We start from the raw sequence: 26,303 nt of genomic DNA, 5'->3' as shown, positions 1-26,303 counted from the left end.
CTGAAAAACAGTGAGGCCAAGTTCAATTTATTGCAACCTGTATATGGAATAAGGTTTACTCTCCATTGCCATCTGCTTTATAGAAGAAAAAATATGTCTTCTTTGAAGAGGATAACATATTGGGAATATTTTCACCTATGTAATCGAAAACACAAACAAACAAACCCCACATACACAAAAAGACAAGAATTTACCAAAAAGCATGTGCAGGAGCAGATAATACAGTCAAATCCATAGTATATCCAGATATGGCAGGATATTAAAATTAATATAATTAAATTACCAACTAATAAATTACATGGCTGGGAATTTCAGGAAATAATTCAACAGTATTAAAAAATCTGACGGAACATCCAGAAATGAAGCAATAATAATTGGAATTAAAACCTATCTGTGTGATAAGGAATTAGCCAATTAGAAGATAAGTCAGTGGAAAATATATACACTGAAGTGCAGAAAGACAAAGTGAGGGAAACATAAAAGAGTATAAGAGACATTTGGATCAAAGTGGAAAGTTTCAACATGTATGTAATCAGACTGCATAAGGAAAGGAGAATGAGAATGGATTAAAAGTAACATATGAAAAAATAACAGCTGAGAGTTTTTCTTAACTGTCTAGAGCCCCAAGCAGAAAAAAAAGCCACAGAAAAAATGCAAAAGATCTAGGCATATTACAGCAAGTCTACTAAAAACCAAAGGCCAAAGAAAATTATGAAAGTAGCCAAAGAAAGCAGATATATTATTTTCAAAAGATTAAAACTAAAGTAAGCAGCTAATTTATTAGGAGAAACGTGTACAAGCCAGAAATTATATTACAAAGTACTTCAAAGAAAAAAATTACCAAAGTAGAATTCTACATCTACAGGATATATTTGTTTTGGGGGCATTTGCAAAATAATATAATATTTGATATCAGAGGTGGAAGATGAAATAACAAATGATGAAATGATAAGCAGTGTATGTAGATCTAAATATATTACCATCTGTATAAAACAAAGCAATAACATTTTATGACATGTTAAATGTATGGAAGAGAAAGTTAATTGGAATTATAGTATCCTAACATCCTTCATTATCTAAGAAGTGAAAAATATATACTAACAGAATGAACAGCTAAAGATCTAATAGAGAGAAAATGGAATTAAAACACTTAATGAATCCTAAATAAATTTTTTTTTTTTAAATGAGAGGAAAAAGAACAAAGAATAGGAGTGAAATAAAACAAAGCAAATGGTAGGTTTGGCCTAATTCCAATTATCAGTAAATAGCAGAATAAAGAATGCAGTTAAAATACAAAGTTTTAAAAATGGAATTAAAAAATTGAATTATATAGTATTTATAATATTCATGTAAAATGTAAGAATATGTAAATGTAAACAATGAAAAATGGGGGAAAAAAGATGCCATGAAAACACTAACAGAAGGAAAAATTTAGTTACACTAAATACCAAGCAAAGTAAACTTAAGGCAAGAATCATTACTTTAAAGAAAGATATTTTAAGATAATATAAATGCTAATTCACCAGGAATATATAGGAATTTATATCTAATAACATAGTTTTAAATATATATAACAGAAATCTCCAAAACTAAAATGAGAAATAAATCTGAAATCAGTAGGAGATTTTTAACTAGTCTTATTAATCAATAGAAGAGCATAAAAATTGTAAAGATATAAAGGATTTGAAAAACATAATAAAAACAAAAGTATTTAATTGTCATATATACAATAATTAAACTCAACTATTGCAGAGTACACATTCTTTTTAAATGCCCATGAAATACTGACAGTAATTATCCATATGGTGGGCTATCAAGCAAGTCTCAACACATTTCAAAGCACTGATAAAATGCAGAGTATAGAGTATGTTCTCTGACCACAGTAAAATTAAACTAGAGATTAATACAGAAGAAAAAGCACAAAATCCCCATATATTTAGAAATTAAACAAAAAACTTTTAAAGTCATTGGTTAAGGAAAAAGTCACAATGGAAAAGGTAATGTTTTTAAATAAATGGAAAACAATATACTACATATCAAAATTGGAAGGATATCATTGAAACGGGTAAAGGATAAATGTAGAGCTGAAAACATTTTATATATTAAGGCTGAAAATCAAAGTTCTAAGCATCCATTTTAGTGAGTTAGAAAACAAACTGCAAATTATAAGAAGCAAGGAAATAGTAATTACTGCAATAGAAAACAAATTTATAATAGAAAAAATAACAAATAAAAAAGTCGATTCTTTGAAAAGAGTAATGCAATTCTAAACTTTCAGGAAGACTGTTTTAAGAAAAAAGAGAGAAATAAACAAAAAAACCTATGCCAGGAATGAATAGAGGATATCGTTACATCATAAAGATCCTCCAATATTATCAAATATACCCTATTCTCATCATATTAACTTCCCTAATTCAATTAATATTACATTTTGACAATTGTGGAAGTTTTAAGACAGGGCTGTAAATTGTTTTACACTCATTCTATTGAGAGATGTGAACTTTTGTCCTTTCACCTTGAATTTGACCTATGGAGTAGGGCAAAAGTGATGCCATGTTACTTCCAAGAGCAGGTCATAAAGGGTCCTGCAGCTTCGTTATTGTTTTCTTGGAACAGTCACACTTGGGGTCTTAAGGCACCATGTAAGAAGTCCAACTAACATGATTCTGCCATCCTATAAGGAAGCCAAACCCACATAGAAAAACCATATGTAGTTGTTCTGGCCAACGTCTCAGCTGTGCCCAGCCCTAAAGTAACCCCATACCAGGTGTTGGTGAAGAAGCCTCCAGATGACTTCAGCTTTCAACTCAGGGAGTCACCTTCAGCTATATTCCCTGTAACTCAGAGTTTGTGAGCTTAACAAAATGGTTGTAGTTTTACTCCTCTAAGTTTTGATGTGGTTATAATGAAGTAATAGATACATGGAACAGCTGGCATCTGAGAATGGCCACTTTAATGTTCTCCTGCTTCCATGCTGCCCTACCTTAAATGATTTCTCTGAATGGAAACCCGAGTCAAATTTTAAAACAGCAGATCTGATCATATTTGTACTTTGTTTAAAACCTTTTGCAGAATGTCCAGTGTTCTCAGCAAAACAGTCAAATCTTCCTTATTTATAGAGATTTCTCTGGTGTCAGCAATTATATAGCTTGAGCACTAAGGTCAGGTCAGCTTACCCTGTTACATGCTCTTATACTAGTACATAGTTTATCATTACACTTCCTATCATTATGATTTTGCATGTATTTGCAAGATTATGTGATCAGTGATTATCCCTCATTAAGCCCTGGATTTTTTGAGGGTAGGGACTGTGACTAGTTTTGATTTTCATTCTATCACAGGCTCAAGAAAGGAAGATCTAAGATGCTAAGAGAGAGAAAGATGATAGAAAAAAGGGTATAGACTAAATTTAAAAAGGGAGAATTCTAAATATTGTTTTCTTGACTACAGGATCACTACTTTCTGTGAGGTAAGAGGCCTTATAGTGGCATCTTGAGAGAATTTATGTGAGAACATTGGGATAGGGCCAGATACATTAATTAATGAGAAAATAGAATGCCCGAACCCATAAATGAAAAGTAAGGGAAAACAATTTGTCAAAAGTTGTGCAGGAGAGGCTTTAAGATGAAATTCATAATTTCTGAGAAGGGAGATTTTGACAGCTGCTTCAAACTAACAAGATTCCAAAACAAGAATCCTTTTGATATTGTCATTTATGTGCCTAACACAATTACGACCATATAAAAAGAAGCATATATAGCATAATAAGATACTTAAACTTGCCAAATGGACTGAGGCAGGCATATCAATTGAAACTAACTTCTTCCTGTGATTTTTTTCTGTATCTATGGCTATCTTGGTTTTGAAGGACAGACTATGGAATCTGTGGGACTGAAAGGACTTTTAATATTGAGTTTGGTTCACTTGTGAATTTATTGCTGGTTCTATCAGGATATTGGAGGTTTTGAGATCTGAACATGACACAGTTTGTTGTTAAGGAATAACTCCTGAAACCATTGAGAACTAACACTCAGTATAAAAATTTTAAAAGTTAGTAGAAATGGCAATTGAGTTCATAAGAAATTATATCACTAGCTCAAGATTTGTAAATAAGACATTATATTTAAATTATAAATTGGATGTTTCTCCAGTGGAATCTTTTTGAAACAATTAATTAAAAGATAAAGATGCAAATGATATGACCAGCAAGGGCTTAATTTCCAAAATATACAAACAGCTCATACAGCTCAGTATCAAACAAAACGAAACAGAACAAAAAACCCAATCAAGACATGGGCAGAAGACCTAAGTAGACACTTCTCCAAAGAAGACATACAGATGACCAGTAGGCACCTGAAAAGATGTTGAACATCGCCAATTCTTAGAGAAATGCAAATTGAAACTACAATGAGGTATCGCCTCACACCAGTCAGAATAATAGATGCTGGAGAGGATGTGGAGAAAAAAAAAATGCTGGAGAGGGTGTGGAGAAAAGGGTACCCTCCTGCACTGTTGGTGGGAATGTAAATTGGTACAGTCACTATGGAAAACAGTATGGAGGTTCTTGAAAAACTAAAAAGATAGTTGCCATATGATCCAGCAGTCCCACTCCTGGGCATGTATCTGGGCAAAACTATAATTCAAAAGGATGCATGCACCCCTATGTTCGTAGCAACACTATATACAATAGCCAAGCCATGGAAGCAACCTAAGTGTCCATCGACAGATGAATGGATAAAAAAGATGTGGTATATATATATATATACACAATGGAAAATTACTCAGCCATAAAAAGAATGAAATAACGCCATTTACAGCAACATGGATGGACCTAGAGATTATCATACTAAGTGAAGTAAGTCAGACTTAGAAAGACAAATATCATATGTTATCACTTACATGTGGAATCTAAAAAATGATGCAAATGAACTTATTTACAAAACAGAAAGAGACTCACAAACATAGAAAATAAATTTACGGTTACCAAAGGGGAAATGGGGGGAGGGATAAATTAGGAGTTTGAGATTAGCAGACACAAGCTACTATATATAAAATAGATAAACAACAAGGTCCCGCGGTATAGCACAGGGTAATATATTCAATATCTTTTTTATAAATTATAATGGAAAAGACTAAAAAATAATATATGTATAAACATATATAAATGTATATATATAACTGAATCACTTTGCTGTACACCAGAAACTAACACAACATTGTAAATCAACTATATTTCAATAAAAAAGATAAACTATGAAAATAATACAAAGTATTCATACTATTGAAGAATAGAATTTTTTTTTAAATAAAGAGAATGTTCACAGTGTGATAAAATGTCAGCTAATGTCTCAAGAGATCAAAATTCTATTGCATTAGTCCAGCTAATGATATTTACCAGCACTTAGTCATCTACAAGATTCTTGGCAAATACATGTAGGTAAGGTCTGAGGCAGTGATAATTTACACAGATGCTGGCTCTTCTCATGACATCTATTTTGGAAGTGTTTGATCCAGTTGTTAAATTGTTCTTATTTTTACAAAATAAGGCAGGTCCTGATGAAATCACACTAAATTCATCAAAATAATATGCGATAGGTGGATATGAGTCATACCTGTCACATTTACTGCCATTGAGCATGCATGATGTCTTTGTTATTTTCTCGCGTACGATGATTTCCTGTCTAAAATTATATCACCTAACTTATTTGGCTGGTTTGGCAGGTAAATAAGAGTATGAAATTAATGTGCCAGGTGTTTTATTTCTTCTCATTTGGACAAAAAGTTAAGACTATTTGGAATAGTCTTGGGATGAACTGTAGCTGTTGGGATAGAAGTTTGGATGGTAAGTATAGGCTGGGCAGTTATAAGGAGAAGGATAATGGAAATACCACAGTCTTTGGTCTTTAGGAAAGTAAAAGACACTAAGAGAAGGGTGCCTAAAATTTGAAAGGTATGGCACTGGAATGCTTTCATTCACAGAAGGAAATAAGTATAATTTCGCCTTTTACTTTATCCTCATCATAGCTCAGTGACATTAATATTATTGCTGGTATTATTCTACTTCCAGTAATGGAAGTAGAAGCAGCAGTAATAGTAATAGTAGTAATAATAGCAATTGCAATAGTAACAGTATTAATAGTTTTTATAGTGTCACTAGTAGTTTCTAGTAGTGGTGGATTCGAGTCCTAGCTGGGAACAGATTATACTCAAAAGGCTGGATTGAAGAAAGTTTAGTGAAGGATTATTTATAGATTCAGGGGCAGAACAAATGGAACTTACGAGAGAAAATGAAGAGACTAGTAACACTGGAAGCAGTCTTGACCTTGGACCTAGGAAGGTGTTACGTGAACAGAGTGGGAGTTGAAGCCATAGACGATGAACCACCTGTAGGAGCTGTGACTCAAGATAACTGTTATCAGCCACTTCCTGGAGGCAGCTCAGACGTGGGGGTAATAAATACCTCGAATGCTCTCTCCTCCTGCCCTCTGATGTCCTGCGGTGATTTCCATGGGTTGCAACCAACAGGAAGCCAGAGACAAAGGTGCTCCGAGGAGACATTTCACAGAGAGCAACCTCCTAGGGCATAAAACAGGGCAGAGAAGGGTATAAAATGAATTTGGAGGAGCAAATAGTGAATGGCCCGCTTAATAATAAGAAAAACAATAGCGAAAACAATTACGGTTGTACTTACTTTGTAGTTATTATGTATGAGATACTGTCTGTTCAAGGTTATTTACATGCATTATCTGATACTTAGTAAACATTATTATTCCTGATTTACAATTAGTAACAATTTAATACACGTGAGTTTATCATACCCTTATTTCATCTACAGGGTGATGTGGATTGCCTTGTATAAGAATTAAACACAAATATCACCCTCTATAAGAATGGAAGCCTAAAAATATGAACTTCTTCATTTTAAAAGAATGACTTGCCTTCATATGAGTTAAGGATGATGCAAAAAGGAGACAGAATTGACAAATCTTTAACTTGGATAAGAGACTGCATAAGAAATCAAGGGTGTGTGTGAAAATAGCACTAAATTTAATGGAAAAAGAAAGTAAAAGCTTCTTAGAGACATGTTCAGGCACAGCAGGTCTTACTGACTCAAGGTTCTTTACTTTTCTATATAGAAGAAAAGCACACAGTCTAAATTGTTTCTCCGTCTGCCACTAAAGTGCTTGAAAACATTGGTAATTCAAAAATTAAAAAAAATTATCAGAAGACAAATGCATAACTAGAAATATTAGATCAATGCACACAATTTTAGGAGAAAACTAGTAACAGCAGCAGAGACTGCTTATTTTTTCCAGAGCTGTATGAATTCATCATAACCCTAGGAAAGGCATGGCCTTCTGCACTTTCCTTTGAACCCAAGGATTTATTTTTCTCTACTTTCTTTATCCTATTTTCCCTTTGGTTTGAGGTGCTAGGAAAATAAAGTCTAGTGATCTGCAATGGTAACCTTAAGTGGTACTTGTCAAATATGATCTGGTAGGGGAGAAACCAAGAACAAAAGCAGCAAAATTTAGTAGAAAGAGCAGTGAACTAGAGGGCAGGTGACCTAGACAACAGATATAACCAGTAACTAGCTGTGGGATTTAAGAATAATCTTTTACTCTCACCATGCTGTAAGAATTTTACCTCCAGGCAGTCCCCATCCTCGGAAGGATTTGTATTCCAAAAGTTCATTTTGTCAGTGTGTTTTCAAGAGCACCAAACATATTTTCCCATAAGAACACTCTTCTCGAGGAAGCACACAGTGTCTTATTTCTATGTATTTCTTCTTGTAGCTACCTGAGTGTATTGTGTGTGTTTTAGGAAATGCCTTTTATTTTGTGTTATGCTTGGTGATGGCAAGCAAGTGTTAATCTAGCTAGACTGTAATCAGCTTTAGCAATATACACACATTGACATGCATGTGCTTGTGCACACATACAGAATGGGTTGTCTTTTACCAATTTTGGATAAATATAGACTCAGAATTGTTGTTAGTAAATCAATGACACACTCTTAGAGACATTACCAAGTGCTTTTAATCACCATAAATACAACGAACATAACCACCCTGTAGGCAAGGTAATGTGAAAACATAAGGATTATGCTTATTGGGGATAGCAAGAGAGAAGCTATTTTTATGAAAACATAAAATATAAAAGTTGCCTTTTTTCCCAAGACCAAAATGCAATAAGAAATATCGAAAGTATTTTTTCACAGTGCTGTCGATAACCAGGTGATTTAGTAGAATTTTACAGACACTCAGGAAGTCGAAAAATATAGAGCTAGCTTAGTATAAGCTACAGATCCTTTCCACTTCCTTTCCCATGAGATTCCCCATCTGTGTACTAGCTTTGATCTGAAGTCACAAACAAAGACTGTTTATTCAAGAGATCAAATGTTACTTTTGGTATAGACCCTGGGGAAACTCAGAAGAGGGACATAAGCTTTGGGAGTACATTGATTTTCAAAGCGTTGATCTGAATAATCTATGATGTATTTAGTTTCTTCGACTGTTGGAAGATATACACGAAGGTGATGAACTCACAGGGCTTTGTTCTCTGAGCATAAATCCCCTCCTTCCCTTTGCAGTCATCTTCTTTATATTAACACAGAAAATACTCTAAATGGAAAAGGCTGAGTTATACATCTTCTTGCCAGTGAGCTGGGAAATGTTCCTAGAGTTTCTCTGATTTTCTTGTTTTAGATTAAAAAAAAAACTAAACTCATTCTCCTTATTTTTTAATGTTATGCTTTGAGCTAATTTTTCTCCAAAAATTCTTAATATAATGTACATCTTTTTAAATAGGCTTTATTTTTTAGAGAAGTTTCAGGTTTACAGAACAATTGAGCAGAAAGTTCAGAAATTTTCTGTAAATCCATCTCTCCCTCCCCATAAAGTTTCCCCTGTTATTAACATTTTGCTTTAGTGTGATACATTTATTACAATTGATGGAGCAATATTGATACATTATGATTAACTAAAGCCCATAGTTTATATGAAGGTTCATTCTTTGTATTTCTTTGACTTTTGACAAATGCATACTGCCATGTATCCATCATTATAGTATTATATAGAATAGTTTCATTGCCCTACAGATCAGCTGTGCTTCATCCCTTCTTCCTTTCCCTCAACTCCATGGCAACCACTGGTCTTTCTACTGTCTCTATAGTTTTGCCTTTCTCCAGAATGTCCTATAGATGGAATGATATTGTAACATAGTCTTTTCAGGTGGGCTTCTTTCATTTGGCAATACACATTTAAGTTTTCTCCGTGTCTTTTTGTATCTTGATAGCTCATTTCTTTTTATCTCTGAATAATATTTTATTGTATGGATGTAATATAGTTTGTTTAACCATTTACCTACATCTTGGTAGCTTCCAATTTGGGGGCAATTATAAACAAATCTGCTGTAAACAATTTGTGTATAGGTGTTTGTGTGGATATAAGTTTACAACTTATTTGGGTAAATACCTAGGACTACAGTTGCCAGTTTGTATGGTTAAGACTATGCTTAGCTCTATAAGAAATTGCCAAACTGTCTTCTGAAGTGGTTGTACCATTTTGCATTCCCACCACTAGTGGATAAGAGTTCCTACTGCTCTACAACCTGGCAAGCATTTGATGTTCTTATTGTTTTGGATTTTATCAGAAATGTATTTTCCAATTTTTTTCTCCAGTCTGTGATTTGTCTTTCATTCTCTTGATAGATCACTTGCAGAATAAAAGTTTTTATTTTAACAAAGTCCAATTTAAAACTTTTTTCTTTCATGAATCACCATTATGTATTCAAAAAATCATCACCTAATTCAAAGGCACCTAAATTTTTCTCCTATCTTATCTTCTAGAAGTTTTATAGGTTTGCATAACCCATTTGGAGTTAAATTTTGTGGAAGATGTAAAGTCTGTGTCTAGATTTTTTTTTTTTTTTGGCATGTGGATGTCCAGTTGCTCCAGGACAATTTGTTGAAAAGGCTATCCTATCTTCATTGAATTGCTTTTTCTCCTTTGACAAAGATCAGTTGCCTATATGTATGTAGGTGTATTTCTGGACTCTATTCTGTCTCATTGATTTATGTGTCTATTCTTTTGCCAATACCATACAGTCTCGATTATTGTAGCTTTATAATGTTTTGTGATCGAGTAGTATCAGTCCTCAGATTTTGTTCTTTTTATTTAATATTGTTGGATATTTTTCCATATAAACCTGCAAATAAGTTTGTCAATATCCACAAAATAACTTGCTGGAATTTTCATTTGGATTTTGTTGATTCTACAAATCAACTTGGGAAGAACTGACAACTTAACAATATTGAGTCTTCTTATCCATGAACATGGACTATCTCTCCATTTATTTAGATATTCTTTGATTTTTAAAATCAGAGCTTTGTAGTTTTCCTCCTATAGATCTTGTACATATTTTGTTAGATTTATACCTAAATAATTGTAAATTATTTAGTTATTTTGTTTTCCTTTGGTGCCAATGAAATATTTTTCATTAGCCCTTCCATCTTTATAAGGCATTCACTGATTTAGTTTTAATAGCCTGAAAGTTAAGAAAGTTTTGCTTGTCTGCTTGTTGGTTGCTATTGTAAATGATTTAAGGCCTGGCAGTTTTCTTTCATTTCTTGAACCTACATTTTTATCAATTCCGTATCTGTTCAGATCTTTTGTTTATGATAATTTCTGCATGAAAAACTACATCTACTTTTGTGTAAGTATAAGGTCCACTTCAGCTTTGTCTTGTGATGGTTTGGGCTATTTTAAAGGTAGATTAGTTAATAAATTATGTATTTTAGTGAAGTCTCAAACATTAAACACTTTTAAAGATTTTCATAAAATTTACCCTGAGTGTGGTCTTTGCCATAATTTGAAATGAAAAAATGGGATGCTCATTATAATGCCTACAATCATAGAGTTATGTATAAAATTAAATTATCATAGAGACAGAAGAACCTAAAAAATAATTGGTATTTAGGTTAATACAACCAGGAACTAGAAATGTGGAGTGATTTTTACACAATCATAGAGAAAGTTATGCTGTAGGATGTAATAGAAATCAGTTTTCTTTATTTCTAAAGCCTTTTTCTTTTCACAGTGGTACCCTCAAAGTTTTCATGCTTTCTTGTCCCTCTGCTCAGGAAATAATTTAGCATTTTCTAGAAATGATGGGAAATTTCTGTTTTTATAAAACGGGAAAGCTTCCTCTGGAAAAAAATCACGATGCTTTCCATATGACTTTTGGGGTGACTTTTCATCCTCCAAGTGATTTGTTCTAGAGAGGCCATGGTTTACATTTGCCCATATCATTTAAAAATACAAGTATATAAATTTAGTATAGAATAAATAGTAAGTAGACATTATGATTATACACTCTTCATTTTAGTATCTTTGGAAATCACAAATGGTTGCTCTTCTTAGCATATCTGACAGTTCATGAGGACACTGCCATGTATTTAACTTGACTCGGAGGGCTTTCATTTATTCTGTACCATTTGCTTAAACTAAATTAATTCATGGGAGCAACTGATGAGATAAAAGGACTCAGAACATGTACTTAAACCAAAATATTGTAGTCTTAGACTCACTCAGTGAATACAGGAGTACCTACTATTCTCATTTGAAAGAGGTCCTGGTTTAATTCTAGAGAATTGACACACTAAAATATGCTGTGGATGCCTGTAATATTACTCCATTAGATCTATTGTCAGAAAATTGCACTTTACATATCTGGCTGCACACACATTGCATAAATTGCCAGGTTTTGTGATGACTTCTTTAGTTGTCTTTGTTGTGTTTTGTAATGCTGTGCTAATGTAATGCACTGCTTTGTCTGCCCAGCTCTGTGTTTAAAGCTTTATTTGATCAGATTTTGAAAGAAATGCCTTGTGTAACATCACGTGTATGTTTCCCAAGTAAAGTGCTTGCATTTGTACCTGAATATTTCTTATCTTCTTTTTTGTATGACATTGGCATGCTTCAAAGACAGTTCATAGTGTATTTGATTACACAGTTAGACATAATAGTTTAGCACAATATGCTGTAATCAGGACTACTCAGAAAAGCAATTTAGTTCTGATCTTGTCAAATTAAGTGTGTATTGAATATATAACTCACCCTCACCAAAAAGAGCTATTCAGAGGCAGGAGTGAGCAAGAGACAACTATTATTTTTTATCATTATTTTCTTTTAAGGAATAGATTGCTAGAATCAGTTGAACTGTCATGGGACTAATCTTTCAATAATCTATTTTTGTTTTTTGCGAGAATACAGAAAGGTTGGGTTTTGTGGGTAATACTATCAAAGTAAGATGAAATCGGCTTGAAATAAAAACAAGTAGAAAAAGAGAGATGATGTATAAAAAGTAGATGTGTGTGGAAGAGGAAGGAATATTAAAGAAATTAAAAAAGAAAGAAAGAAAAGACTATCGTTGAGAGGAAGATGCCCTTATCCTTTGCTTGTCAGGTGCTGCCATATAAATGATAGCCATTCCAACATTTGACCTCACAATATCTGTGATATCAAAATTAGAGCTTATCTCCTTTGAGCTTCATACTGACTGAACCAACAGATCTTGCTTTGCAAACTTCATCTCTCAATGAAATCATCTGGCTATGATCGTAGCTGGCTTTTGATATTTGTACATTAGACTGGCTGCATGGCTGTCAACTGGGTTCCTTTTTTCTTCTATTATTTTTCCTGTTATCACTTCTTAATAAAGATAGATGATAAAAGCAGTGTCTATATGGGAGCATACATCTGAAGTTATATCAGAAGTTTCTTGTGGAAGAAACAAATGACAGTGTACTCAGAAATGTTCCTATTCAAACTAAATTAATTTTGGTGATCACCAATATTACCAAGGGCGTGGGGAACCAGGGATTCTTACATAATGCTAAAGATATGTATGGTTAATGAGGTAAATATTTACCAAAACTGAAAAATATACTTAACCTTTGATAAAATAGCCACATTAAATTTACTTACAAAATATACTAATTAACATTTATGAACATATGCACAAAGATACTCATTATTAATACTGCTTTAAAATACTACTATATATAAAATACATAACCAACAAGGACCTACTGTAAAGCACAGAGAACTATACTCAATATATAAATTCTTTATAAATGTATGTATATGGATGCATATATATATATTTGAATCACTGTGCTGTACACATGAAACTAACACTACATTGTAAATCAACTATACTTCAGTTAAATACATAAATACTATATAAATGTAATCATACAGCAAAAAAAATCTGCTTTAATGCAAAACAATAATAAACAATTTGATATAACAAAACCATCTAAGTGTGGATTAGTTAAGTAAATTATGGTACATAATTATTTTGCTACTTTCAGAATAACAGAAGATCTGTAAGAGCTGTTAGAAAAAAATGTCTAAAATACATTATTCAATGAAAAACAAAGGTGCAATTTTAGTATGAAGAGTTTGGTCATTTTTATGTAGTTATGTGACACCTATTTAGGGATGTCATGGTAATACTCAAATCTGAGTTTTAATTATATAATTCAGCTTTCTCTTGTACCTTGCCAAAAATTATAACTTAATATGCTAATTTAATCTCATTTTATTTCCATTAAAATGTAAAATGATGGATAGGTAGATAGATAGATAGATAGGTAGACAGATAGACATACCATGAAAGATACCAGTGTAGCTGAGGAGGAGAACCCTGAGCTATGCATGTTCAGCAAATGGTTCAATCTATCCTCAAATTGTAGATACATAGTTGTAGGAACTGGGAAGAATCATTAGTCTTGAACTTTGTCAAACCCTAGTGTAAGGTACACTTAAGTAAGGTTTTCCTTATTATTAGACATCAAAATCATCAATGATATTTTTGTAACAAAATCAATGTTATTTTGAGAAGAGTAGACTGAAAAAGTAGGATCAACCATGTGGGTCCAAAGCATATACCATACAGCTAGAAAATAAAATAATAACATTCAGCATTTTTATCTCAAATTATTTTTAATGATATAAGAGCTTCATCTTCCCTTCCAAACAGGAAGATTCCCTAGGGCAGAACATATGTCTGGTTTCTTTGCAGCTGTTATATCAACTTGAACACTATTGACTTTCAATAAATATTTGGAGAAAAAATATTTTGGAGATTGACAATAATGCGCTGTGAAATTGAAGGGCAAATATCTCTCAGAATGAAAAACTATTAGTTTGTGTTTTAGAAATTCTTCCCTACCTAATAGAAATGTATACCAAATCTACTTGTTCAGCTACTTAAAATAAATTGTGTTGCTTGCATTGTTGAAGAGTCTCAATTTATTCTATTTACTATTTCCCCTCATCACAGGTGGCTCTTTCCATATTTGACTCTTTAGAGTCAAGTTAGCTCTGTTGAACTTAAGTATCTTCCATTTTCATAATTTCCCCAAAAGTAATTGTTGCCCTATATCTAGCAGTATGCAAGTCATTGCATAGCTTAAGGGAACCTTCACATGACTTGGGTCCATAATTCTATACATACACCTGCACACCCTATTTTCATGGAGGTAAATGGCATTCTGTGTTCTTGGTAGAGATGTATAATATAGTGACTGTTTATATGGAGACTTCCATGGATTCTACCACGAATTCCCTCAGCTCCCACCTGAAAACTGAAAGTAATAATGTTCCATGAATTCTGCTATTTTTTCTCACAGTAAGCCTCTCAGTGGTAATGGATTTTTTGAGAGCAAGTTAGACTATTTTAGAAGCTGCATAAACTATTTTAGGTGACAAGGGGACCATTTGGTGCACTGAAGTAGTAATTTGCTAGTGGCCTAAAAGAGTTAATGAAGCTTTCAACGGCATATGACAGACTTGAAAGGATTATGTACCAAAAAATTGTTTTACCATAAATGAAAACATCAACTAAAAAAGACATATGGTCTGTTCAGAGGATGCAAATTTTTAAAACATTCAGTGAGTAAGATGAAACTTGGGAAGAAATGAAAACTCAGAAAACGAATTTACAGAGACAACAAGAATTTATATATGAATTATATTATAATTTTATATTATTACATAATTTATATATATAATATAATATATATATAATACCATACATATTAAATCCACATAAATTCATTGATATATGTGAGGAAATAAGAGCGTGGCATAAATCATTTAAAGTTAATATAAGTTTTTAATTAAATTTACATTACAAACTTCAGAAATCATCATAGCAAACTGTCATTTTTAATACAGTTTAGATGTTATAGCTATATAATATAGAGCTAAATTATGGAATATAGAAATATATATGTAACAAGCTATTTTTTCTAAATAAATGGATTCATTTAGTCAGTAGTCAAGTTAATATTACAGTTGGCCCTGCTTTTCTGAGCGCTCCACATCTGTGTATTCAACCAGCTTCAAAATATTCCCCCAAAATCTAGAAAGTTCCCAAAAGCAAAACTTGAATTTGCCTTACACTGGCAAATATTTACATAGCTTTTACCTTGTATTAGATTTCATCTAGATTTTATTTAAAGTATATGGGAGGGGCTTCCCTGGTGGCGCAGTGGTTGAGAGTCTGCCTGCCAATGCGGGGGACACGGGTTTGGGCCCTGGTCTGGGAAGATCCTACATGCCGCGGAGCAGCTGGGCCCGTGAGCCACAACGACTGAGCCTGCGCATCTGGAGCCTGTGCTCCGCAACAGGGGAGGCCGCGATGGTGAGGGGACTGCGCACCGCGATGAAGGGTGGCCCCCACTTGCCGCAGCTGGGGAGGGCCCTCGCGCGGAGGCGAAGACCCAACACAGCCGGGGGGGGGGGGGGGGAAGTTAAAGTATATGGGAGGATGTGTGTAGGTTATATGCAGATACTACACTATTTTTATAAAGGACTTGAGCATCCTTGGACTTCGGTATCCTTGGGGTCCTAGAACCAATCCCCCACGCATACTGACAGAAGAATGTATTTGAAAGTTGTGAAAACAAAAAGTGAGATACTGTATAGAAACACTGTTTCTAGTATATTAAAAATATTATGCCTATTTAAAGAGAAAGTTTTTCCCATGTACAGTGACTTCTCACAATATAGATCTGCTTCTTCACTCTTCTCTCAGATCTGTGCTTAGAGGTGAGATGTGCATGGGTAAAGTGCACCGACTCGCCAGTGGAGGTGCCAGTAGAAAACCTGAGGAAAGGAGGAGAGTAAGGTCAAGGTATTTATCTTGTTCCTCTCTCCCTGTGCAATTGGCTCTTTTCATGAAGCTGATCCTCTCTATTCAGGGAACCCTCTCCACACAGGTACCCTCTCCCCAAAGGGAACTCTGTCTACACAGCCCTCTCTCTGTTTGGGTTTTGGTAAACATGAGGTCCCTTTCGGACCCTGTTTGAAGTTATATTTATCTTTTTTTTTTTTGGCTGTGCCACACAGCGTGTGGTATCTTCCCGACTAGGGATCGAACTCGTGCCCCCTGCATTGGGAGCATAGAGTCTTAACTACTGGACCACCAGGGAAGTCCTGAAGTTATATTTATCTTAACCCTAGTGGTGGGAGAATTTACAGTGGAGGTAATTAAGCTCTTATAGAGAAAACAGAGAAACCAAGAATAACCAATGGAAACTTTAATAAGCTTAAGTAAACTTTAATAAGCTTAAGTAAAATAAAGGCAGCACACTAACAGGAACGTTAATGAACTCTCACTAAACAGCTTCAGTGAGAAATAATAGACCTTGTACTATTTTGCATTTACAGTCCTCAAGGACAGAAACATGTCTGTAGTCCTTTCTTATTTTATCATGTCCCCTGCCGTCTTTTAACCCAATATTTACTTAAAATTTTGTTTCAGTTCCTACATAAAAGTTAGGCAAGATTTTATTTGACTGAAAACTTGGGTTTTAGCTTTTTTTGACACTGAAAATACTGAATCCTGCCTTTCACTCTTCTATACCCTGTAACCCAATCCATGCCCAGATGGAATTGTCAAATTCTCTTACAGTGTCCTCACAGATATCAATGGAGAACAGTTCTAAGATCTAGTCTTCATTTAACTTTTCTTAGTTCCTTTTTTACCTGATCATCATTTATACGACTATTCTTCCCTAAAATGTCAAAAGATAATGAATTTATTGATATTCAACCAAATTTATCAGGATTCCAAAAAGTTGAATAGAATTAATTTACAAGTATTTAGATTTTACATAAGGACAATTTGAATTTTGGATGTGATATGCTGAGTAACAACTCTGAAGGATAGAGTTAAAAATGAATAAATGGTACCTATGAAATATCATGGCTATTTCCATTGAAACTAGGAGATAGTAGACTGATTCCTATTATTTAAAATTGTTCTAAAATTAAGTGCAATTAGATATGAATCAGATATAAGAGATATGAATGTGAATATTAGAATGTAAGAAATATATGGGTGATATCTACCATTCTACCTTGTATTCTGTTTGTCTTATATATTTTTGTTTTCTCTTTCCTCTTGCTGCCTTCTTTTGGGTTAAATAAGTATTTTTAAGATTCCATTTTAATGTACAGCATTTGCAATATTATAGATTTTAAAGAAATAATGAAAAATGGTCTATTTTATATTTATTCATATATTTATCATTTCTAGTGCATGTTTGAATTTTTTTAAATTAATTAATTAATTTTTAGCTGCATTGGGTCTTCGTTGCTGCGCGCGGTCTTTCTCTAGTTATGGTGAGTGGGGGCTACTCTTCATTGCGGTGCATGGGCTTCTCATTGCGGTGGCTTCTCTGGTTGCAGAGCATGGGCTCTAGGCACATGGGCTTCAGTAGTTGTGGCACGTGGGCTCAGTAGTTGTGGCTTGCAGGCTCTAGAGCTCAGCCTTAGTAGTTGTGTTGCATGGGCTTAGTTGCTCCATGGCATGTGGGATCTTCCCAGACCAGGGCTCGAACCCGTGTCCCCTGCATTGGCAGGTGGATTCTTAACCACTGCACCACCAGGGAAGCCCTGCATGTTTGAATTTTCATCTGATGCCATTTCCTTTTTGCCTAAAGATTTTCTTTTATTATTTCTTGTAGTGCATCTCTGATGGAAACAAATTCTCTTAGTTTTATTTTACATGAAATATCTTCATTTTACCTTTATTATTGAAGGTCATTTTCACTGGACATAGAATTCTTTTTTTTTAATTTTTTAAAAAATTATTTTATGGGAGTATAGTTGATTTACAATGTTGTGTTAATTTCTACTGTACAAAGTGATTCAGTTATACAGATATATATATTATTTTTCATATTCTTTTTCATTATGGTTTATCACAGGATACTGAATATAGTTCCCTGTGCTATACAGTGGACCTTGTCGTTTATCAATTCTCTGTATAATAGTTTGCATCTACTAATCGCAAACTCCCAATCCATCCCTCTTCCACCCCCTTCCCCGTTGGCAACCATAAGTCTGTTCTCTATGTCTGTGAGTCTGTTTCTCTTTCATAGATAAGTTCATTTGTGTCATATTTTAGATTCCACATATAAGTGATATCATATGGTATTTGTCTTTCTCTTTCTGACTTCACTTAATATGATAATCTCTAAGTCCATCTATGTGGATGTAAATGACATTGTTTCACTCTTTTTTATGGCTGAGTAGTATTCCATTGTATATATGTACCACATCTTCTGTTTTTTATCAACATATATATGATTTTTTAAAATTATTATTTTACATTGGAGTATAGTTGATTTACAATGTTGTGTTAGTTTCAGGTGTACAGCAAAATGATTTAGTTATACATATACATATATTTATTCTTTTTCAGATTCTTTTCCCATATAGATTATTACAGAGTACTGAGTAGCGTTCCCTGTGCTATACAGTAGGTCCTTGTTGATTATCTGTTTTATATATAGTAGTGTTTATATGTTAATCCCAACCTTCTAATTTATCCCTCCCCTCCACCTTTCCCCTTTGGTAACCATAAATTTGTTTTCTAAGCCTGTGAGTCTGTTTCTGTTTTGTAAATAAGTTCACTTGTATAATTTTTTTAGATTCCACATATAAGTGTTATCATATGGTATTTGTCTTTCTCTGTCTGACATACTTCACTTAATATGATAATCTCTAGATCCATCCATGTTGCTGCAAATGGCATTATTTCATTCCTTTTTATGGCTGAGTAGTTTTCCATTGTATATATGTTACTACATCTTGATCCATTCTTCTGTTGATGGACATTTAGGTGGCTTCCATGTCTTGGCTATTGTATAGTGCTGCAGTGAACACTGGGGTGCATGCATCTTTTTGAATTATGGTTTTCTCCAGATATATACTCAGGAGTGGGATTGCTGGATCATATGGTAGTTCTATTTTCAGTTTTTTTATGGAACTCCATCCTGATCTCCACAGTGGCTGACCAATTTAGATTCCCACCAACAGTGTAGGAGGGTTCCCTTTTCTCCACACCCTCTCCAGCATTTATTGTTTGTAGAATTTTTGATGATGGCCATTCTGACCAGTGTGAGGTGATCCCTCATTGTAGTTTTGATTTGCATTTCTCAATTAATGATGTTGAGAATCTTTTCATGTGCTTTTTGGCCATCTGTATGTCTTCTTTGGAGAAATATGTGTTTAGATCTTCTGCCCATTTTTTGATTGGGTTGTTTGGTTTTTTGATATTGAGTTGCATGGACTGTTTGTATATTTTGGAGATTAGTCCCTTGTCTGTCACATTGTTTCCAAGTGTTTTCTCCCATTCTGTGTGTTGTCTTTTTGTTTTGTTTATGGTTTCCTTTGCTGTACAAAAGCTTGTAAGTTTGATTAGGTCCCATTTGTTTATTTTTACTTTTATTTCTATTGTCTTGGGAGACTGACCTAAGAAAACATTGGTACGATTAATGGACATACAATTCTTAACAGTATTCTTTTTCATTGGTTCTGTCAACAGGACAAAAGTCATTTGTATTCTGGATCCACTGAATTTAATGTGCTGTTTTGCTCTGCCTGCTTTCAAGATTTTCTCCCTCTTTTTTTTTTTTTTATTTTTGTCAATTTGACTATGATTTTCCTGTATGTCATTTTATCTGCATTTATCTACTTAGAGTTTTCTGATTTTCTTGAATCTTTTAATTAAAATCTTTGAATTAAAACTTTCCCCAAGTTTAGGAGATTTTTGGCCGTATGTCTTTAAATATTGTTTTCAGGTCCATTTTCTTCTGGTAATTTATTCCTATCACACAATCATCAGACCTTTGATGTTGTCTCAAAGTCATTGACACTCAATTAACTTTTATCAGTTTTTAAAATCATTCTCTCTGTTCCACTTATCTGATTATTTTTATTGATCAAATTTACTAACTCTTTATTCTGTTAGGTTCAATCTCTATTTAAGTCCATATATTTACTTTTTTATACCAGATACCGTGTTCTATTATTTCCATTTGGTTATTTTTATAGTTTTTACTTCTCTACTGAGATTCCCTTTATAGTCATTAATTATGACAATGTTTAACATTTTATTCAGCTTAGATATAGTAGCCACTTTAAAATACTTACCTGTTAGTTCCATATAAGGATTATCTCATGGTCAGTCTTCATTAATGACATTTTTCCTTAGTATGGGTCAGAGTTTTTATTCGTATGTATTAAATTTGGATTGCATTTTCAAATTTGTAAATAATATTATGTAGAGATTCTGGATTTTCTTTTGTTTCCCTGAAAAGTATTGTTTTATTTTCTTTTGTAGAAGTTTACCTTGCCTGGCTCAAACTACAAATCTGTGCCCCTCAGAAGGGCAGGAGCTGGAATGTCTGTTCAGTTATTTTAGTCTTAGTTAGTTTGCTTATTGTATGCTCAGTGGATGCCTAGTTTAGAGGTCAGCTGGAATTTAGAAAGGACTTATATGTAGAGTCTCCTTCTCTGAGGCAGAATGATCTTTATGGAATATCCTGTTTTATTTTTCTGCTGCTGCTATAAGAAGTTACCACAAATTTGTGGCTTAAAACAATGCAAATTTATTATCTTATAGTTTTGTAGGTCAGAAGCCAACAGGGTAACCTAACATTCAGTAAAATCAAGATGTTGGCAGGGCTGAGTTTCCTTCCACAGTCTCCAGAGGAAGAATCCAATTTCTTGCCTTTTCCTATTTCTAAAGGCTACCCACATTCCTTCACCTGTGACTCCCTTACTTCATCTTCAAAGTTAGCATTGTTGCATCTTTCTGATCCTTACTCTGTACTCATATCTCTCTCTCTGACCATTGCCAGAAAAGGTTCTTCACTTTGAATGACTCATAACTTTGGGCTCACCTGGATAATGCAGGATGATCTTCCATCTCAGTGTTCTTAAGCTTAATCACATCTACGAAGTCCTTTTTGCTATGTAAGGTAGCATATTCACAAGTTCCAGGGAAGTAGATGAGGACATTTTATCAAGGGATAATTATTCTGACTACTGTACTACACTATCCCATAAATTCCATACATTTATGATAAGGTAATGAAACTCCCTCATCAAGAGGTGGGGATCTATATTCCCTCCCCTTAAATCTGGGTAGGACTGTGACTCACATGGAAGTTGTGATAGTTAGTTTTATAGGTCAACTTGACTGGGCTAAAGGATGTCCAGATATAGCTAGTAAACATTATTTCTGGGTCTATTAGGGTGTTTCTGAGAAGAGATTAGCATTTGAATCAGTAGACTGAGTAAAGAAGCTTGTTCTCACCAGTTCCAGTATCTGGATATCACTTATCAATTCTCAATTCCTTTTTTTACCTGATCATTTATACCACTATTCTTCCCTAAAATGTCTAAAGATAATAGATTTATTGATATTTAATAAAATTTATCAGGATTCCAAAAAGTTATATGGGATTAATTTACAATTTTTCATAAGGACAATCTGAATTTTGGGCGTGATATACCGAGTAACAACTCTAAACTATAGATGGAGTTAAAAATGAATACATGGTATCTATGGTATATTATGGATATTCCCATTGAAACTAAGAGACAGTAAATGTGTGTCTAGTGGGCATTATCCAGTCCTTGGAGGGCCTTTGTAGAACAAAACCAAATGGCAGAGGAAGTGCAAATTTGCTCTCTGTTTGAGCTATGACATCCATCTTTTGCCTTTGGAGAGTGGTAGTCCTGATTCTTGGGACTTCAGACTCAAACTGAATAGCACCACTGGCTTTCTTGGTTTTCCAGCCTTCAGACAGCAGATCTTGGGATTTTCTTGGCCTCCATAATTGAATGAGCCAATTCCTCTAATAAATCTCCTCCCATCTATACTTGGTTTTCTTTCTCTGGAGCACCCTGACTAATACAGAATTAATGCTATATAGCTTCCAAGAGCAGGTGATAAAAGGTAATACAGTTTTCACCTTTTTTTTTTTCCCCTCAGAATGCTTCTAATTGGGACCAACCACTGTGTTCTGTAGGTTTGTGTTTTAGACTACCTGAGTCCTAACTGAGATCTCCATCAGCAGCTAGAATCAACCAACTGTTGTATAAGTGACAGTTTTTGAGGAGACATTAGTTCCAGTCACCATCTAACTGCAACTGTATGACAGACTTCCAAGGAGATTTGCTTAGTCAAGCCCTAGAGCTGTGAAGGACAAGATTAAATATCTGTTTTTTTACAGTATTAAGTTTTGGTTATATTTGTAATTCAACAGCAGATAACAAACACCATCTCGGGTTCTGTTCTTTCTGAGTTTTCTTCCCTTAATTTCTAGCTGCTCTGTTTACCCTAAACCCTGCCCTCTGATTCTTCAAGTCAGTAAAACTGCAGGTTTCTATGCAACTTTAGCTGCTCTTCATGGTGCCAATTACAGCCTGCTTTCAGGTCAAAGACCATGACCCATCAAGTGTCTTTCCTTTCTTTCGAGTGTAGAACCTTCTCCAGATTCTGCCCATTTTTGTTGTTGTTGTTGTTCATTTTATAATAGCTTCAGGTAGTTGTTTTTGTTTTGGTTTTATTCAGAATTTATAGTGTTTCCCATGTCCAATAGAAGCATCTGTGTCATTGCCAGAAGTAGAGTCACCGATATCAATAGATCTTTGAACACACTAATTTGTCAAGTTTGTATTTTATATTATTTCAGATATACAAAGAAATATATGTTCTAATATACCTTACACATATATAGCCCCCATTTCAGTTTACCAAGTCTTAACAGGTTTATTAAATCCAAGTTGCGTTGATGTACTTGCTTCAGGTTTTTTTTTTTTTCTTTTTACTCTTTAAGAAATAATTCATTGAAGAGACATTTGAATCTGTGTACCCCTCTCTGACCATTCTTGCCTTTCTAGCATAAATCCTATATGGTACATTTAGAAATATACAGTGTTAGATTAAAACTGTTAGTATTCTATTGGGAATTCTTCATTAATATTTATAAATGGGAAAAGCTTTTAATTTAACCTGTGTGTATGCATAACTAATTGGGTTGTTACAAAACAGATGGTAGATTTAAAACTGAATTAAATGATTTTCATTTTTTCTAACATTATCTCTTTATAAAGATTTAAATAAATATTAATTAATTTTTCCTGAGAGAGTTAATAGAACATGACTTAGAATCTACTTTGGTTAGGTGTTACTTTAGTTGGTACATTTAATTTCCATTTCAACTGTTTTTTATCCATTTTTGTATACTGCTGTTTGTTTAACATATGGATATCTTTTCCACAGATTATTTTAAAGTTGTTTTATTTAGTTACTAAGCATTTGTCGAGTCTCTATTTTTTTCTGCTATTAATGTATTTATTTTTTCACTTTTGTCAGATATTAACTCTATATTATATTAATCTTTTAAAATTCATTGAGATTTGTTTCATTACTCAGCATGTGTTCTAGCCTGATGAATGCTCCATGTACCCTTGAAAAGAATGTGCATGCTCTTCTTGTTGGTTGTTGAGTGGAGTTTTCTATAAACATCAAAACGTTAAGCTTTTTGAAAATGTTTTTCAAGTGTTTTATATTCATATAGATTTTATGAGTAATTTTTGTATCAATGAGATAATGAGAGTGGCAAAGTGTTGACATCTCCAAGTATTAATTTTGTCTATTGCTCCTTTCACTTCTCTGATTTTTGTTTCTATGTATTTAGAAGCTCAGTTATTGGAGACATATATATTTAGAATTTTTATAGTCGCTTGTTGAATTGACCCTTCTATCATTATTGAAATGTTCTCTTTATCCCTGGTAATATATTTTCTTGTGAAGTCTACTTTGAATAATATTATACAGCCACTTTAGATTTCTTATAATTAGTGTTTATGTGGGATTTTCCATTATTTATTCTTAACCTGTTATTTTTATATAAACATAATTTTCTTATAGACAGCATATAATTAGTTCTTTTTAAATTCAATAAGGCAAAGTATACTTTTAAATGATAATTTTTAGGCCATTTTAATTTAATGAGATTATCAATATGGTTCCTTTGAACTCTACCATCCCTATCATTTATTTTCCATTTGCTCTCTTTTAGTTGTTTCTTCTTTTCTTTCCTTATTTTAGATTAAATATTTTGGAAAAAGTATTTTTTGATCAACAGTTTTTAAAAATATTTTATCTTATCTCCACTAAAGGCTTACTAGCTATAGTTTTTTTGATCATCATAGTTGTTTTTTTTAATAGTGGTTAATCTAATATTTAAAATATGCATCTTTAACTTGTCACAGTATTCCCTTAAATAATATTATGCCACTTCATGTCTAATGTAAGGATCTTACATCAATATATTTCCATTTTCTTCTCCTTTCTTTTTGCTATTTATTTAACAGAAATTTTAGTTCTATAAATATTACAACTCCTATGATACATTGTTATTTTAAAATTTATTTTCAAAAGCAATTATCTTAAAAATTAAAAAGTGAAACTAATATTTTTTATGTATTTACCTATACATTTACCATTTATGATACTGTATTCCATTGTATATATCTATGTTTTCTTCTGCTATTATTTCTTTTCTTCTTGAATTTCTTTTAACATTTCTTGTAGTGCAGGGCTGCTAGCAACAAATTCCCTTAGCTTTTGATTGTCTAAAAAATTTTATCCTCTTCATTTTAAAATATACTTTCATTGGATATAAAACAAATTCTATATCCATAAGAATAACACATGTATTATTGATTGATAAATTCTTTCTTTTATCACTAAAGATAATGTCCTCATGTCTTATGGAGTGCTTTGTTTCTCATCAGAAGCTTGTGTTAATTTTTATGTTTGTAATTCTGTTTACTTTGCTCTTGTATTATTTTTGTTTTTGTTTTCTATTTGGTTCTCTTTATCTTTTTTTAAACTTTTAAATTTATATTGGAGTATAGTTGATTAACAATGTTGTGATAGTTTCAGGTGTACAGAAAAGTGATTCAGTTATACATATACATGTATCTATTCTTTTTCAAATTCTTTTCCCATTTAGGTTGTTACATAATATTGAGCAGAGTTCCCTGTGCTATACTGTAGGTCCTTGTTGGTTATCCATTTTAAATATAGCAGTGTGTACATGTCAATCCCAAACTCCCAAACTATCCCTTCCCCCCTGGTAACCGTAAGTTCATTCTCCAGGTCTGTATGTTTCTGTTTTGTAAATAAGTTCATTTGTATCATTTCTTTTTAGATTCTGCATATAAGCGATATCATAAGATATTTCTTTTTCCCTGTCTGACTTACTTCACTCAGTATGACAATCTCTGTGTCCATCCATGTTGCTGCAAATGGCATTATTTCATTCTTTTTAATGGCTGAGTAATAGTCCATTATATATATGTACCACATCTTCTTTATTCAATCCTCTGTCATGGACATTTAGGTTGCTTCCATATCTTAGCTATTGTAAACAGTGCTGCAGTGAACATTGGGATGCATGTATTCTTTTGGCTCATGTTTTTCTCTGTATATATGCCCAGGAGTGGGATAGAGGGGTATCATATGGTAGTTCTATTTTTAGTTTTTTAAGGAACCTCCATACTGTTCTCCATAGTGGCTGTACCAGTACATTCCCACCAACAGTGTAGGAGGGTTCCCTTCTCTCCACAACTTCTCCAGCATTTATTGTTTGTGGATTTTTTGATGATAGCCATTTTGACTGGTGTGAGGTGATATCTCATTGTAGTTTTGATTTTCATTTCTCTAATAATTAGCATGTTGAACATCTTTTCATGTGCCTCTTGGAAATCTGTATGTCTTCTTTGGAGAAATGTCTATTTAGGTCTTCTGCTCATTTTTTGATTGGGCTGTTTGTTTTGATGATATTAAGCCACATTGCTTGTATATTGTTGAATTTCTTTGATACATAGACTTTTGAGGGGTTTGATTATTCAT

This window comes from Balaenoptera borealis (genome assembly GCF_965194805.1).
Source record: "Balaenoptera borealis genome assembly, chromosome: 2".
NCBI lineage: Eukaryota > Metazoa > Chordata > Mammalia > Artiodactyla > Balaenopteridae > Balaenoptera > Balaenoptera borealis.
Note: the sequence above shows the minus strand (reverse complement) of the source record.